We start from the raw sequence: 14687 nt of genomic DNA, 5'->3' as shown, positions 1-14687 counted from the left end.
CGTCTAATTTTTGTCTTTTTAGTAGAGACGGAGTTTCACCGTGTCGGCCAGGCTGCTCTCAAACTCCTGACCTCAGGTGATCTGCCCTCCTCAGCCTCCAAAAGTGCTGGGATTACAGGCGTGAGCCACCGCGCCCGGCCAACAACTTTTTATTTCTGTCTGGTATAGGTGTTGCATCAGCCAAACCATAGCCCACTAGACTGGGCCATGAGCTCTCAAGATTAATCTTGAGTCAATTCTTTTTCTTTCTTTTTTTTTTTTTGAGATGGAGTATCACTCTGTTACCAGGCTGGAATGCAGTGGCGCACCACACCCAGCTAATTTTTGTATTTTTAGTATAGATGGGATTTCACCATGTTGGCCAGGATGGTCTTGATCTCCTGACCTCATGATCTGCCCACCTCAGCCTCCCAAAGTGTTGGGATTACAGGCGTGAGCCACTGCACCTAGTCTTGTATTTTATTTTAATTTGGTAGTTAACTCACACCTACCCTGATATTTTTGGACCCATGTATAAATGAGAAAATCGAGGCACAGAGAGTTTTAGTAACTTTTCCAATTTTACCTGGCTAGTAAACGTCAGGACTAGGACTCAAATCCAAGTAGTTCTGTTGGAACGTATAAGCTAAGAAGGTGAAATGAAATCTATGTTTCATGGGGCAGAAAGCATGGTTTTCCAGGCAGGGCTAAACCAAAAACTAAATTAAAGATAAGATTACAGTTGACATAGCAATTATAGTTAAAAGTTTAACTTTCTCGGCCGGGAGCGGTGGCTCACACCTGTAATCCCAGCACTTTGGGAGGCCAAGGCAGGTGGATCACGAGGTGAGGAGTTCGAGACCAGCCTGACCAACGTGGTGAAACCCCATCTTTACTAAAAATACAAAAATTAGCCAGGTGTGGTGGCACACGTCTGTAATTCCAGCTACTCAGGAGGCTGAGGGAGGAACATCACCTGAATCCAGGAGACAGAGGCTGCAGTGAGCCGAGATCGTGCCATTGCACTCTAGCCTGGGCAACAGAGCGAGACTCCGTCTCAAAAAAAAAGAAAAAAAAAATTTAAATTTCTCTTAGGTGAGGGTTATATTTGGGACTCCTCCCCCTAATACCAAGCTCCCATCACTCAAGTGCCTTTGTACAGCCTCTTGGTGTCAAAGGCCCACCTCTACAACACATGGTGGCCCATTATTGTAATATTTCCCAACCCCTTGCCTTCCATCAGAACTCTCCTGAGTATTCCATGAAACTGATCATCTAAACTAAAGATTCTAAAGCACATCAGATTATGAATGAAGATCTAGGTTAGCATGTTACACATTTGTATTTTAACTAGGACTTCTGAACACAGCACCTGGATTCAAGTCAAGAACACAAATTAGAAAATCTAGGTACTTTGGTGGGAGGTCAGTGGCTTAGAGCTCCCTTCAAATTATAAAAAGTTGTCTGAAAAACAGAAAAAAAAAAGTTATCTGCTTCATGAAGTCTTTTTTTTTTTTAACAAGAATTTACATTTATGAGGTCTTATTTTTACTATGTAATATATTTTCATGATTAAAAAATTAAATAGGCCGGGCGCAGTGGCTCAAGCCTGTAATCCCAGCACTTTGGGAGGCCGAGACGGGCGGATCACGAGGTCAGGAGATCGAAACCATCCTGACTAACAAGGTGAAACCCCATCTCAACTAAAAAATACAAAAAAATAACTAGCCGGGCAAGGTGGCGGGCGCCTGTAGTCCCAGCTACTCGGGAGGCTGAGGCAGGAGAATGGCGTAAACCCGGGAGGCGGAGCTTGCAGTGAGCTGAGATCCGGCCACTGCATCCCAGCCTGGGCGACAAAGCGAGACTCCCTCTCAAAAAAAAAAAAAAAAAAAAAAAAAAAAAAATTAAATAATATAGGCAGGGCATGGTGGCTCACGCCCATAAACCCAGCACTTTGGGAGGCCGAGGTGGGCAGATCTCACTCTACTGGTGTGATCTTGGCTCACTGCAACCTCCACCTCCCAGGTTCAAGCAATTCTCCTGCCTCAGCCTCCTGAGTAGCTGGGATTACAGGTGCCTACCACCACGCCAGTTAATTTTTGTATTTTTAGTAGAGACAGGGTTTCACCATGTTGGCTAGGCTGGTCTTGAACTCCTGGCTTCAGGTGATCCACCTGCCTCTGCCTCCCAAAATGTTACAGGCGTGAGCCACCGCACCTGGCCTTCTTGATTTCTTTCTTTTTTTTTTTTTTTTGAGATGGAGTCTTGCTCTGTCGCCCAGGCTGGAGTGCAGTGGCCGGATCTCGGCTCACTGCAAGCTCCGCCTCCTGGGTTTATGCCATTCTCCTGCCTCAGCCTCCCGAGTAGCTGGGACTACAGGCGCCCGCCACCTCGCCCAGCTATTTTTTTTTTTGTATTTTTTAGTAGAGATGGGGTTTCACTGTGTTAGCCGGGATGGTCTTGATCTCCTGACCTCGTGATCCACCCGTCTTGGCCTCCCAAAGTGCTGGGATTACAGGCTTGAGCCACCGCGCCCGGCCTTGATTTATTTCTAAAGGTTCTCTATATTTTAGGAACCTTACCTGTTTGTAATATGAGTTGCAAGTATTTTCCCACTTAATCATTTGCCTCTTCATATTACTTCTGGTACTTATTGCTGTAAGTTATTATTATTTTTAACTTAAATTTTAAGGTTTTCCTCATAAAGGTTTAGCATATTCAGAAGATTTTAGCATAGCCTTTTTTAGTAGATCAATAATTCAATAAGTCTGCTCCCTAATCTCAAGCAATATCTTTGAGGTGTAGTGGCTGATTTGTTTTCCTTTCTTTCTTTTTTTTTTTTTTTTTGTTTTTTTTTTGAGATAGTCCTGCTCTGTTGCCTAGGCTGGAGTGCCATGGCACAATCTCAGCTCAATGCAACCTCTGCCTCCTGGGTTCAAGCGATTCTCCTGCCTCAGTCTCCTGAGTAGCTGGGATTACAGGCACCCGCCACTACATCTGGCTAATTTTTGTATTTTTGTAGAAATGGGGTTTTACCATGTTGGTCAGGCTGGTCTCAAACTCCTGACCTCAAGTGATCCACCTGCCTCGACCTCCCAGAGTGCTGGGATTACAGGCATGAGTCACTGCATCGGGCCTGTTATCCTTTTTTATTTCTGCACAAATACTTCAAATGGAGGAAAATTACCATGTAAGAAATATTCAGAAGATGGCCAAAAATATTCCAAGTAAGGTAACACAATTTTTAACATGCAATTACTGCTTTACTTAAATTCATTAAATTAAAAGGTATTAAAAAATCCACAAATTTGCTGGGTCATCATAAAATACTACTGTTAGAGTATGTTTTTGTTTTGTTTAGAGACAAGGTCTCACTCTGTCATCAAATCTGGAGTACAGTGGCTTGAAGATAGCTCACTGCAACCTCAAACTCCTGGGCTCCAGTGATCCTCCTACCTCAGCCTCTTGAGTAGCTGGGACCACAGGTGCATGCCACCAAGCCCAGTTAATTAAAAAAAAAAAAAATTTGTATAGACGGGGCCTCACTATGTTGCCGAGGCTGGTCTCAAACTCCTGGCCTCAAGGGATCCTCCTGCCTCAGCTTCCCAAAGCACTAGGATTATATGCACGAGCAACCACAGCTAGCCAGTTTTTTTAAACCCACTTGTGTTCTTTTAAATTGTGTTTTTGAGAAATCCATCCCAAGATCTATAGAAAAAACATTGTTTCTCCTAATTAATATGAATTAGGAACCATTTCTGGATCACAATGAGGCAATAACACTTAACTGAGTTACATACAACTAATTAAGAAAGAAATGTGGCCAGGCGCGGTGGCTCATGCCTGTAATCCCAGCACTTTGGGAGGCCCATGCGGGTGGATCACGAGGTCAGGAGATCAAGATCATCCTGGATAACACGGTGAAACCCCTTCTCTCCTAAAAATACAAAAAGTTAGCCAGGCGTGATGGCGGGCGCCTGTAGTCCCAGTTACTCGGGAGGCTGAGGTAGGAGAATGGCGTGAACCCGAGAGACGGAGGTTGCAGTGAGCCGAGATTGTGCCACTGCACTCCAGCCTCGGCGACAGAGCAAGACTCTGTCTCAAAACAAAATAATAATAAAATAAAAAATAGTAAAAAAATTTTAAAAACAAAGAAATGTAAGCAAATAAAAATTTGGAAGTTGCAAAACAGAGAATTTTGCTAAAATTAATCATAAAAAATATTTTAAGTTTTCTTACAATTTACAAATTCTTGGTAGTGGGAAAATATTGTGTTTATACTTTATACTATGTTGCTTTTGCGTTTTCCAAAGAATGTTTCTATAGTTGTAGGGACTGAATTTTTTTGTTGTTTTTTTTTTTTAGACGAAGTCAGGCTAGAGTGCAATGGCACGATCTCGGCTCACTCTAACCTCCGCCTCCCGAGTTTGAGCAGTTCTCCTGCCTCAGCCTCCCAAGTAGCTGGGATTATAGGCACCTGCCACCACGCCCAGCTAATTTTTATATTTTTGGTGGAGACAGGGTTTCACCATGTTGGCCAGGCTGGTTTCGAACTCCTGACCTCTCAGGTGATCCGCCCACCTTGGCCTCACAAAGTGTTGGGATTACAGGCGTGAGCCACCACGCCTGGCTTAAAAAAAATTTTTAAAGCTATTTGGTGATAAAGTTATATATCTACGTAAGGAAAAAAAAGTTTTTGTTATTGTTCTTGGGAGTAAACCTACCTTAGACTTTGCATTGGGCCTATTTTTACTACTTAGATTCTACTGAGTGTTGGCCACCAGGCATTAAGTCCAGAAAAGAGGAGCATGATCCAGAACACAACAAGATGGGAAGCATCCCATCCACTTTTATGATGTCAACGGCCATATAGGTGACTTTCAAGTCTCTTTCTCTAGCTGTGATCTGCCCCCTTAACAGAGCTATACTTCAAGTTGCCTTCCTGATATATCAATTAGGATATCCCAAAGGAACTACAATATAAATTTTAATACACCCAAAGTTGAATGCATCTTCTCCTCCAAAATCCACAGCTCCTTCTGAATTATCTGTTTCAATTAGTGATCATCCTTTCATCTTTTGTCTTACTGATTTCATCTTGCCTTGTCCTACTTACTCATACTATAAAGGTAAATAACTACTCAGGAGGCTGAGGCAGAAGAATCGCTGGAGCTCAGGAGTTGATCGCGCTTGTGAATAGCCACTATGCTCCGTAGCACTAAGCAACGTAGCAAGACTTTGTCTCTTAAAAAAAAAAAAAAGGTAAATAAGCTGATGAGCACTAGGTAAAGGTGGAGTCCTGAAGTGTGGGCTGCAGCAGGTTAGTGGCTATGGTGGCCTCCATGCCTATCTGTGAATTTTCTTCAGGGCAAATTATATGAGGGTTGGTGCACTGGTGGGGGGAGAAAAATATGGAAACAAATACCATGAAGACAACAATCAATTTTTTGGCCATCACCAATGATTTATAGATGCTTTTGAAATTAATGGCAAAACATAATCTGGGATGTGAATGAGAGCACAGTACCTCCCAAATGGCACAGGTTGTTTCACTGTGTGACCGCTGATTCTCCAAAAAAAAAAAAAACGACCTACTCCTCTTAAATTCATTTAAACAAACCAAAAATTCAAAATCCAGAACAGTATTACCTTATTCTACTACTAGAAAGAAGATTCAGAAGTGAATCCCACCTTCAGCACTTTACAAATAAAAACATTAATTAACAGTTTAAACATGTAAAATATGGGGCTTTTCATGTAATAACACTTTTTTTTTTTTGAGATGGAATCTCACTGTGTTGCCCAGGCTGGAGTGCAGTGGCAGGACCTCGGCTTACTGCAACCTCTGTCTCCTGGGTTCAAGTGATTTTCCTGCCTCAGCCTCCCGAGTAGCTGGGATTACAGGCACACACCACCACGCCCAGCTAATTTTTGTATTTTCAGTAGAGCTGGGGTTTCACCATGTTGGCCAGGCTGTGCTTGAATTCCTGACCTCAGCTGATCCACCCACCTCGGCTTCCCAAAGGGTTGGGATTACAGGTGTGAGCCACCACGCCCAGCCATAATTACAATTTTACTGATTATTATAAGTCGATTAAAATCATTTGACTAAAATTCTTTTTAATAAAAAATAAGTTAGCTGTTAAGCATTAATTTATAAGCCTTCCTATGAAATACATTTTAAGAGTTGAACAGTTTATTATATTTCCATAATACTTTGAAATCTTTTAAGTACAAATTATTTACAAATACAGTTGACCCTTGAACAATGCAGGACTTGCATGGCATCAACTTTCCATGCAGTCAAAAATCAAAGTATAATTTTTGACTCCCCAAAATCTCTACTAATACCCTACTGTTGACCAGAAGCCTTATTGATAACATAAACACATATTTTGTAGGTTATATGTATTATATACTGTATACTTAGAATAAAGTAAGCTAGAGAAAATGTCATTAAGACAATTATAAGAGAAAATATGTTTACCGTTCATTAAGTGGAAGTAGATCATCATAAAGTTATCACATTGAGTAGTTTTGAGGAAGAGGAGGGGGTGATATTGCTCTCTCTGGGTGGCAGAGGCAGAAGACATGGAGGATTGGAAGGGGAAGCAGGAGGGGCACGCACACCTGGTGTAACTTTATAGAAATACATCCATTTCTGTCTGACTTGTTTGCTTTCTTATTTCTCTAAAAATGTTTCTATACGGTACCAATCCTCCTTCCACCGTTTGCCTTCCTTTCAGTGCCCAAATCATAGAAGACCCCACATTGTAAAATAAGTGAAAAGCAGTCTTGAATAACTGGAAGCTCTTTCCATGTCTTCTACCTCATCATATGGCACCAGTTCGGACACACTCATCTGCATCAAGTCATCTTCTGTTAATTCCTCTGGTGTGGTGTCTATTACCTCTTGAATTCCTCCAAGATCCATATCTTAAAACCCTTCACACACACACCCCCCACTCCACCTTTTCTGGCCGTATCCACAATCTCTTTCATGATTTCCTTGATTGGCTCTGTCGTAAATCCTGTGAAGTCATGCACAACATCTGGACACAGTTTTCTCCAGCAGGAATTTTTTGTTTTGGGTTTGATGGCTTTTACAGCTTTTTCTATAACAATGATGGTATCTTCAATGGTGTAAACCTTTCAGACTTTTTTTTTTTTCTTTTTTTTTTTTTTGAGATGGAGTTTCAATCTTGTTGCCCAGAATGGAGTGCAATGGTGTGATCTTCGCTCACCGCAACCTCCGCCTCCTAGGTTCAAGTGATTCTCCTGCCTCAGACTCCTGAGTAGCTAGGATTACAGGCATGTGCCACCATGCCCAGCTAATTCTGTATTTTCAGTAGAGACGGGGTTTCTCCATGTTGGTCAGGCTGGTCTTGAACTCCCGACCTAAGGTGATCCGCCCGCCTAGGCCTCCCAAAGTCCTGGGATTACAGGCATGAGTCACTGCGGCCAGCCCTTTCAGACTTTCATGATGTTCTATCACAGTTCTGTTCCACAGCATTGACAATCCTTTCCATGGAGTACTGTGTGTAATGAGCCTATGATTCCGATCTAGAGGCTAACTTAGAGATGATGTGTTCTGAGGACCGGGGCATGGGCCAATATCAAAATAACTTTATCAAAATAACTTTAAAAGGTAATCCCTTACTGGCAAGTTACTTCCTGACTTCAGGGACAAAGCATCAATGAAACCAACCCAGAAAAAGTGTTCTCACTGTCCAAGCCTTCTGCTTGTACAACCAAAAGACTGGCAGCTGGTGTTTATCTTTTCCCTTCAAGGTTCAGGGGTTAGCAGTTTCGTAGATAAGGGCAGTCCTGATTATAAATCAGTTACACAAAAACATTTGCACAAAACAGTAGAGTTAGCCTGTCACTTCCTGCCTTAAATGCTGGTGTTAGCAGTTGATGCCATTTTATGTATTTCCACATTTCTTTGAAAATTCCAGAGGTTGTTCCAACTTGTGCTCCCATTAACACCAAAGAAGTTTCAGTTTTCCCACATTCTCTAATAACTCAGGCTATCAGATATATTGATTTTTACCAATCTGATGGATGTGAAATAGTATCTCCTGTTTTCTTAATTTGCATTTCCTTGATTACTGCCAAGTATAAGTATCATCAACCATTCAAGATTCTCCTTTGAAATGACGAATCATTTTTCTATTTGGTTGTCTGTTTACTTGATTGTAGAACTGTGTATATATTCTTGATATCAATATACCTTCAAAATAGTTTCTCCCAGTTTTGGGTTTGAGCATTCAATTTTTTCATGGTGTTTTTTATTATAAAGAATTTTTTAATTTTAATATAATTATTGCAGACACTACTAATTGTCCACTGTACTCTATCCTCCCCTTTTGCCACAGTAATATTTGGAGTTAGACACAGTATTCTATTTCAAAGTTGCAAACAATGGAGAGTGCCTGGAAGTAAAGTGTGCCACTTCCTGGTATGTGCCTTAAAATATTGAACATGTGTTCCATCACTGTCTCTTCACCTTCCTTCATACTGGCATGTTAAATGTTATAATTGAGAGCAATCTTACAAGCTATATGTTAAGAATAACAAAGTTACTCAACCAGCCTGGGTCTGTAAGATGGCTTCATGGATCAAAAGTTCATCCGTCGGCCGGGCGCGGTGGCTCAAGCCTGTAATCCCAGCACTTTGGGAGGCCGAGACGGGTGGATCACAAGGTCAGGAGATCGAGACCATCCTGGTTAACACGGTGAAACCCCGTCTCTACTAAAAAATACAAAAAAAACCTAGCCGGGCGAGGTGGCGGGCACCTGTAGTCCCAGCTACTCGGGAGGCTGAGGCAGGAGAATGGCATAAACCCGGGAGGCGGAGCTTGCAGTGAGCCGAGATCCGGTCACTGTACTCCAGCCTGGGCGACAGAGCTAGACTCCGTCTCAAAAAAAAAAAAAAAAAAAAAAAAAAAAAAAAAAAAGGCCGGGCGAGGTGGCTCAAGCCTGTAATCCCAGCACTTTGGGAGGCCGAGACGGGCGGATCACGAGGTCAGGAGATCGAGACCATCCTGGCTAACACAGTGAAACCCCGTCTCTACTAAAAATACAAAAACTTAGCCGGGCGAGGTGGCAGGCGCCTGTAGTCCCAGCTACTCGGGAGGCTGAGGCAGGAGAATGGCGTGAACCCGGGAGGCGGAGCTTGCAGTGAGCTGAGATCCGGCCACTGCACTCCAGCCTGGGTGACAGAGCGAGACTCTGTCTCAAAAAAAAAAAAAAAAAAAAAAAAAAGTTCATCCGTCTACCCTGAACTATTACATAAAAGAAAAATAAACTTCTGTCATGTTAGCCACTGAATTTTGAATATTTTTTTAAAAAGACACTTGGTAAGCTGGGCATGGTGGCTCATGTGTAATCCAAGCACTTTGGGAAGCCAAGGCAGGAGGATTGCTTGAGGCCAGGAGTTCCAGACCAGCCTGAGCAATATAACAATACCTGTTCTCTACAAATTATTTATTTATTTATTTATTTATTTATTTATTTATTTATTTAGACGGGGTCTCACTTTGTCACCCAGGCTGGAGTACAGTGGCACGATCTTTCCTCACTGCAACCTCTGCCTCCTGGGTTCAAGTGATTCTTGGGCCTTAGCCTCCTGAGTAGCTGGGATTACAGGCATGTACCACCACGCCCAGCTAATTTTTGTATTTTTTGTGGTGACGGGGTTTCACCACATTGGCCAGGCTGGTCTCAAACTCCTGAGTTCAAGTGATCCGCCCACCTTGGCCTCTCAAAGTGTAGGATTACAGGCATGAGCCACCGTGCCCGGCCTCTACAAACAATTTAAAAATTAGCAGGATGCAGTTGCTCACACCTGTAGTCCCAGCTACTCAGGAGGCTGACATGCAGTGGGCTATGATTGTGCCACTGCACTCCACCCTAGGTGATAGAGTGAGACCTTGTCTCTAAAAATAAATTCTTTTTAAAGACATGTGGCCAAATACATTTAAGAAGAATTTCTTAGATAACACACAAAGAGTAATTACAGTTGTCACTCCTTATCTGTGATTTGGTTTTTTATCTGTTTCAGTTACCTATAGGATGAAAATATTACGTGGAAAATTCCAAAAATAAAATAACTCATAAGTTGTAAATTGCATGCCATTCTGAGTAGCTTGATTAAAATCTCACTTCTTGCCCCATCCTGCCCAGGAAGTGAATCATCCCTTTGTCCAGTGATCCATGCTATATATGCTACCTACCATTGAGCACTCTTAGTAGCTGTCTTGGTTATGAGATTGAAAAGAAAAAAAATAGTATATATAGGGTCAGTACTATTCCTGGTTTCAGGCATCCACTAGAGGTCTTGGAATGAATTGCCCACAGATAAGAAAGGACTACTGTACTTTATTTAGGGTGACTGCTCTTTGTGTCTAATATAAGAAATTCCAGCCAGGCACGATGGCTCATGCCTGTAATTCCAGCACTCTGCGAGGCCGAGGTGGGCGGATCACCTGAGGTCAGGAGTTTGAGACCAGCCTGGCCAACTTGGCGAAACCCTGTCTACTAAAAATACAAAAATTACCTGAGCATGGTGGCAGGTGCCTGTAGTCCCAGCTACTCAGGAGACTGAGGCAAGAGAATTGCTTGAACCCAGGAGGCAGAGGTTGCAGTGAGCCGAGATGGCACCACTGCACTCCAGCCTGGGCGACAGAGCAAAACTCCATGTCAAAAATAATAATAATAATAGATAAAAAGAAATCCCTCCAAAGATCAAAAAGATATTCTATTTTTCTTTCCTAAAACTTTTAGGCTTTGCTTCTCAAATTCAGCCTTTAATTCTGGAATGTGGTGTGTGTACAGTTGAAGTAAGGATTTACAGTTATAATGTAGTTAACCAATTCTTTCAGCACTATTTATTGAATATTCCATCCCACTGATTTATAATGCCATCTCTTTCATATACCAAACAACCATAGATGACTATTCTATGTCCTATGCTTATAAACTTGCCCTATGCTTATAAACTTGTGCCAATATCACATTGCTATAATTACTTAAACTTCACACTAAATTCTGATGTTTGGTATAACAAACCTCTCATTATTTTTCAAATGTGTCTTGAAAATTATTGATATTTACTCTTCCATTTAAAATTTAACATTCACCTATCAAACCACACACACACACACACACACACACACACACACCTGCCAGGATTTATAGTGGAACTATGCTGTATGAATAGATTAATACAAGAAGAAATGACATCTTTAGGACAGGCGCGGTGGCTCACACCTGTAATCCCAGCACTTTGGGAGGCTGAGGCGGGCAGATCACTTGAGGTCAGGAGTTCGAGACAAGGCTGGCCAACATAGCGAAACCCCATCTCTATTAAAAATACAAGAATTAGCCAGGTGTGGTGGCAGGCACCTGTAATCCCAGCTACTCAGGAGGCTGAGGCAGGAGAATCACTTGAACCCAGAAGGCAGAGGTTGCAGTGAGCCGAAATCATACTATTGCACTCCAAACTGGGGGACAAGAGTGAGACTTCGTCTCAAAAAAAAAAAAAAAGAAATGACATCTTTATAAAACTGAGTTCTCATTCATGAGCATGTTGCCTCCATATTATGTACTTAAGTAAATTTTTATAATTTTCTCCATAAAGATCTTCATGTTTTCTCTTTTTTGAAACAGGATCTCAGTCTGTCACTTAGGCTAAAATGTGGTTACCGATTATGGCTCTCTGCAGCCTCAACCTCCCTGACCCAATCCATCCTTCCACCTCAGGCTCTCAAGCAGCTGGGTCCACAGGCACGTATCACCACACCCAGCTAATTTTTGTGTTTTTTGTAGAGATGGGGTTGTGCCATGTTGCCCAGGCTGATCTTGAACTCCTGTTCAAGCATCTGTCCACCTTGGCCTCCCAAACTGCTATGAGGTGAGAGCCGCTGCACCCAGCCAACATCTTTTGTTTGGTATATTATAAAGTTCTTCATAGTTTTTTTTTTTTTTCACATGTGTATTAGTCTATTGTCATATTGCTATAAAGAGCTACCTGAGACTGGGTAATTAATAAAGAAAAGAGGTTAAGACTCACAGTTCTGCAGGCTGTACAGGAAGCATGGTTGGGGAGGCCTCAGAAACTTACAATCATGGCAGAAGGGCAAAGGGGAAGCAAGCATGTCTTGACATGGCAGCAGGAGAGACAGAGAGAGTGAAGGTGGGAGAAGTAGTACACATTTAAACAACCAGATCTTGTGTGAACTCACTCACTATCACAAAAACAGCAAGGGGGAGGTCTGCCCCAGTGATCCATCACCTCCCACCAGGCCCCTCCTCCAAAACCGAAGATCATAATTCAATATGAGATTTGGGTGGGGCCACAAACCATATCATCCTCCCAAATCTCATGTCCTTCTCACACTGCAAAACACAAGCACGCCTTCCTAACAGTCCCCCAAATTCTTAACTCATTTCAGCATTATCTAAAAGTCCAAGTCCAAAGCCTCATCTGAAGCAAAGTAAGTCCCTTCCACCTATAAGCCTGTAAAATGAAAACCAAGTTAGTTACTTCCAAACACAATGCAGCTACAGGCATTGGGTAAATGCTCCCATTCCAAAAGGGAGAAATTGGCCAAAACAAAGGGGCTACAGGCCCCACACATGTTTGAAAACCAGTAGGGCAGCCATTAAATCTTAAAGCTCCAAAATAATCTCTTTTGACACTCTATCTCACATCCAGGGCATGCTGATGAAAGAGGTGGGCTCCCAAGGCCTTAGGCAGCTCCACTCCTGTCGCTCTGCAGGGTACAGTCCCTCCAGCTGCTTTCACCGGCTGGTGTTGAGTGCCTGCAGCTTTTCCAAGTGCACTACACAAGCTGTTGGTGTATCTACCATTCTGGGGTTGGGAGGATGGTAGCCCTCTTATCACAGCAGTGCCCCAGTGAAGACTCTGTGTGGGTGCTCCAAAGCCACATTTCCCCTCTGCACTGCCCTAGTAGAGGCTCTCCATGAGGGTGCTGCCCTTGGAGCAGACTTTGGCCTGAACATTCAGGCATTTCCATATATCCTCTGAAATTCAGGTGGAGGCTCATAGACCAACTCTTGCCTTCTGCGCTCCTACAGGCCCAACACCTTGTGAAAGCCACCAAGGCTTGGGGCTTGCACCCTTTGAAGCAACAGCCTGAGCTATACCTTGGTCCCTTTTAGCAATCGCTGGAGCTAGAGCCACCGTGATGCAGGGTGCCACGTCCTGAGGTTGCATAGAGCAGCAGGGGCCCTGGGCCAGCCCACAAAACCATTTACCCCTTCTAGGCCTCCAGGCCTGCGATGGAATGATCTGCTGCAAATGTCTCTGAAATGCCTTGGAGGCATTTCTCCCACTGTCTTGGCTTCTAACATTCAGCTCTTTACTTGTGCAAGTTTCTGCAGCCTTGAATTCCTCCAAAAAATGGGTTTTCTTTTTCTACCACATGGTCAGGCTGCAAATTTTCCAAACTTTTATGCTCTTCTTCCCTTTTAACTTCTAGTTTCAGGTCATTTCTTTGTTTATGGGCATAGACTTTTAGAAGCAGCCAGGCCAAATTTTTTTTTTTTTTTTTTTTTTTTTCTGAAACAAAGTTTTACCCTTGTCCCCCAGGCTGGAATGCAATGACCCGATCTCGGCTTAGTGCAACCTCCGCCTCCTGGGTTCAAGCAATTCTTCTGCCTCAGTCTCCCGAGTAGCTGGAATCATAGGCGCCTGCCACCACACCTGGCTAATTCTTGTATTTACTTTTAGTAGAGACGGGGTTTCACCATGTTGGCCAGGCTGGTCTCAAACTCCTGACCTCAGGTGATCTGCCCGTCTCAGCCTCCCAAAGTGCTGGGATTACAGGCGTGAGCCACCGCGCCCAGCCCAGGCCAAATCTTGAACACTTCACTGCTTAGAAATTTATTTTGCCAGATATCCTAAATCATCTCCCTCAAGTTCAAAGTTTCCCAGGTCTCCAGAGCAGGGGCACAACGCTGTCAGTCTCTTCGCTAAAGCATAGCAAGAGTGACCTTTACTCCAGTTCCCAAGAAGTTCCTCATTTCCATCTGAGACCACCTCAGCCTAGACTTCACTGTCCATATCACTATCAGCATTTTGGTATCATTCAACAAGTCTCTAGGAAGTTCTAAACTTTTCCTCATCTACCTGTCTTCTTCCAAGCCCTCCAAACTGTTCCAACCTCTGCCCATTACCCAGTTCCAAAGTTGCTTCCACATTTTCAGGTATCTTTATAGCAATGCCCCACTTCTCTAGTATTTTCTGTATTAGTCCATTCTTACATTGCTATAAAGAACTACCTGATACTGGGTAATTTATGAAAAAAGTTTGACTCACAGTTCTGCAGGTTGTACAGGAGGCATAACTGGGGAGGCCTTGGAAAACGTACAATCATGACAAAAGGGTGAAGGGGAAGAAAGCACATCTTGACGTGGTGGCAGGAGAGAGTGAAGTGGGAAGTGCTATACACTTTTAAACTACCAGATCTCCTGAGAACTCACTATCACGACAACAGCAAGGGTAAATCTGCCTCCATGATCCAGTCACCTCCCACCTAGCCCTTCCTCTGACACTGAAGATCATAATTCAACGTGAGATTTGGGTGCAGACATAGAGTCAAACTATATCAATATGATGTAATTTTTTTATATTGCACTTTATCTTGTTTGTTGTTGGTATATAGGAATGTTGTTGGTCTT

The sequence above is a fragment of the Macaca mulatta genome, chromosome 17, assembly GCF_049350105.2.
Source record: "Macaca mulatta isolate MMU2019108-1 chromosome 17, T2T-MMU8v2.0, whole genome shotgun sequence".
NCBI classification, from domain to species: domain Eukaryota; kingdom Metazoa; phylum Chordata; class Mammalia; order Primates; family Cercopithecidae; genus Macaca; species Macaca mulatta.
The sequence above is the reverse complement of the archived record's forward strand: the minus strand, read 5'-3'. Positions refer to the sequence as shown.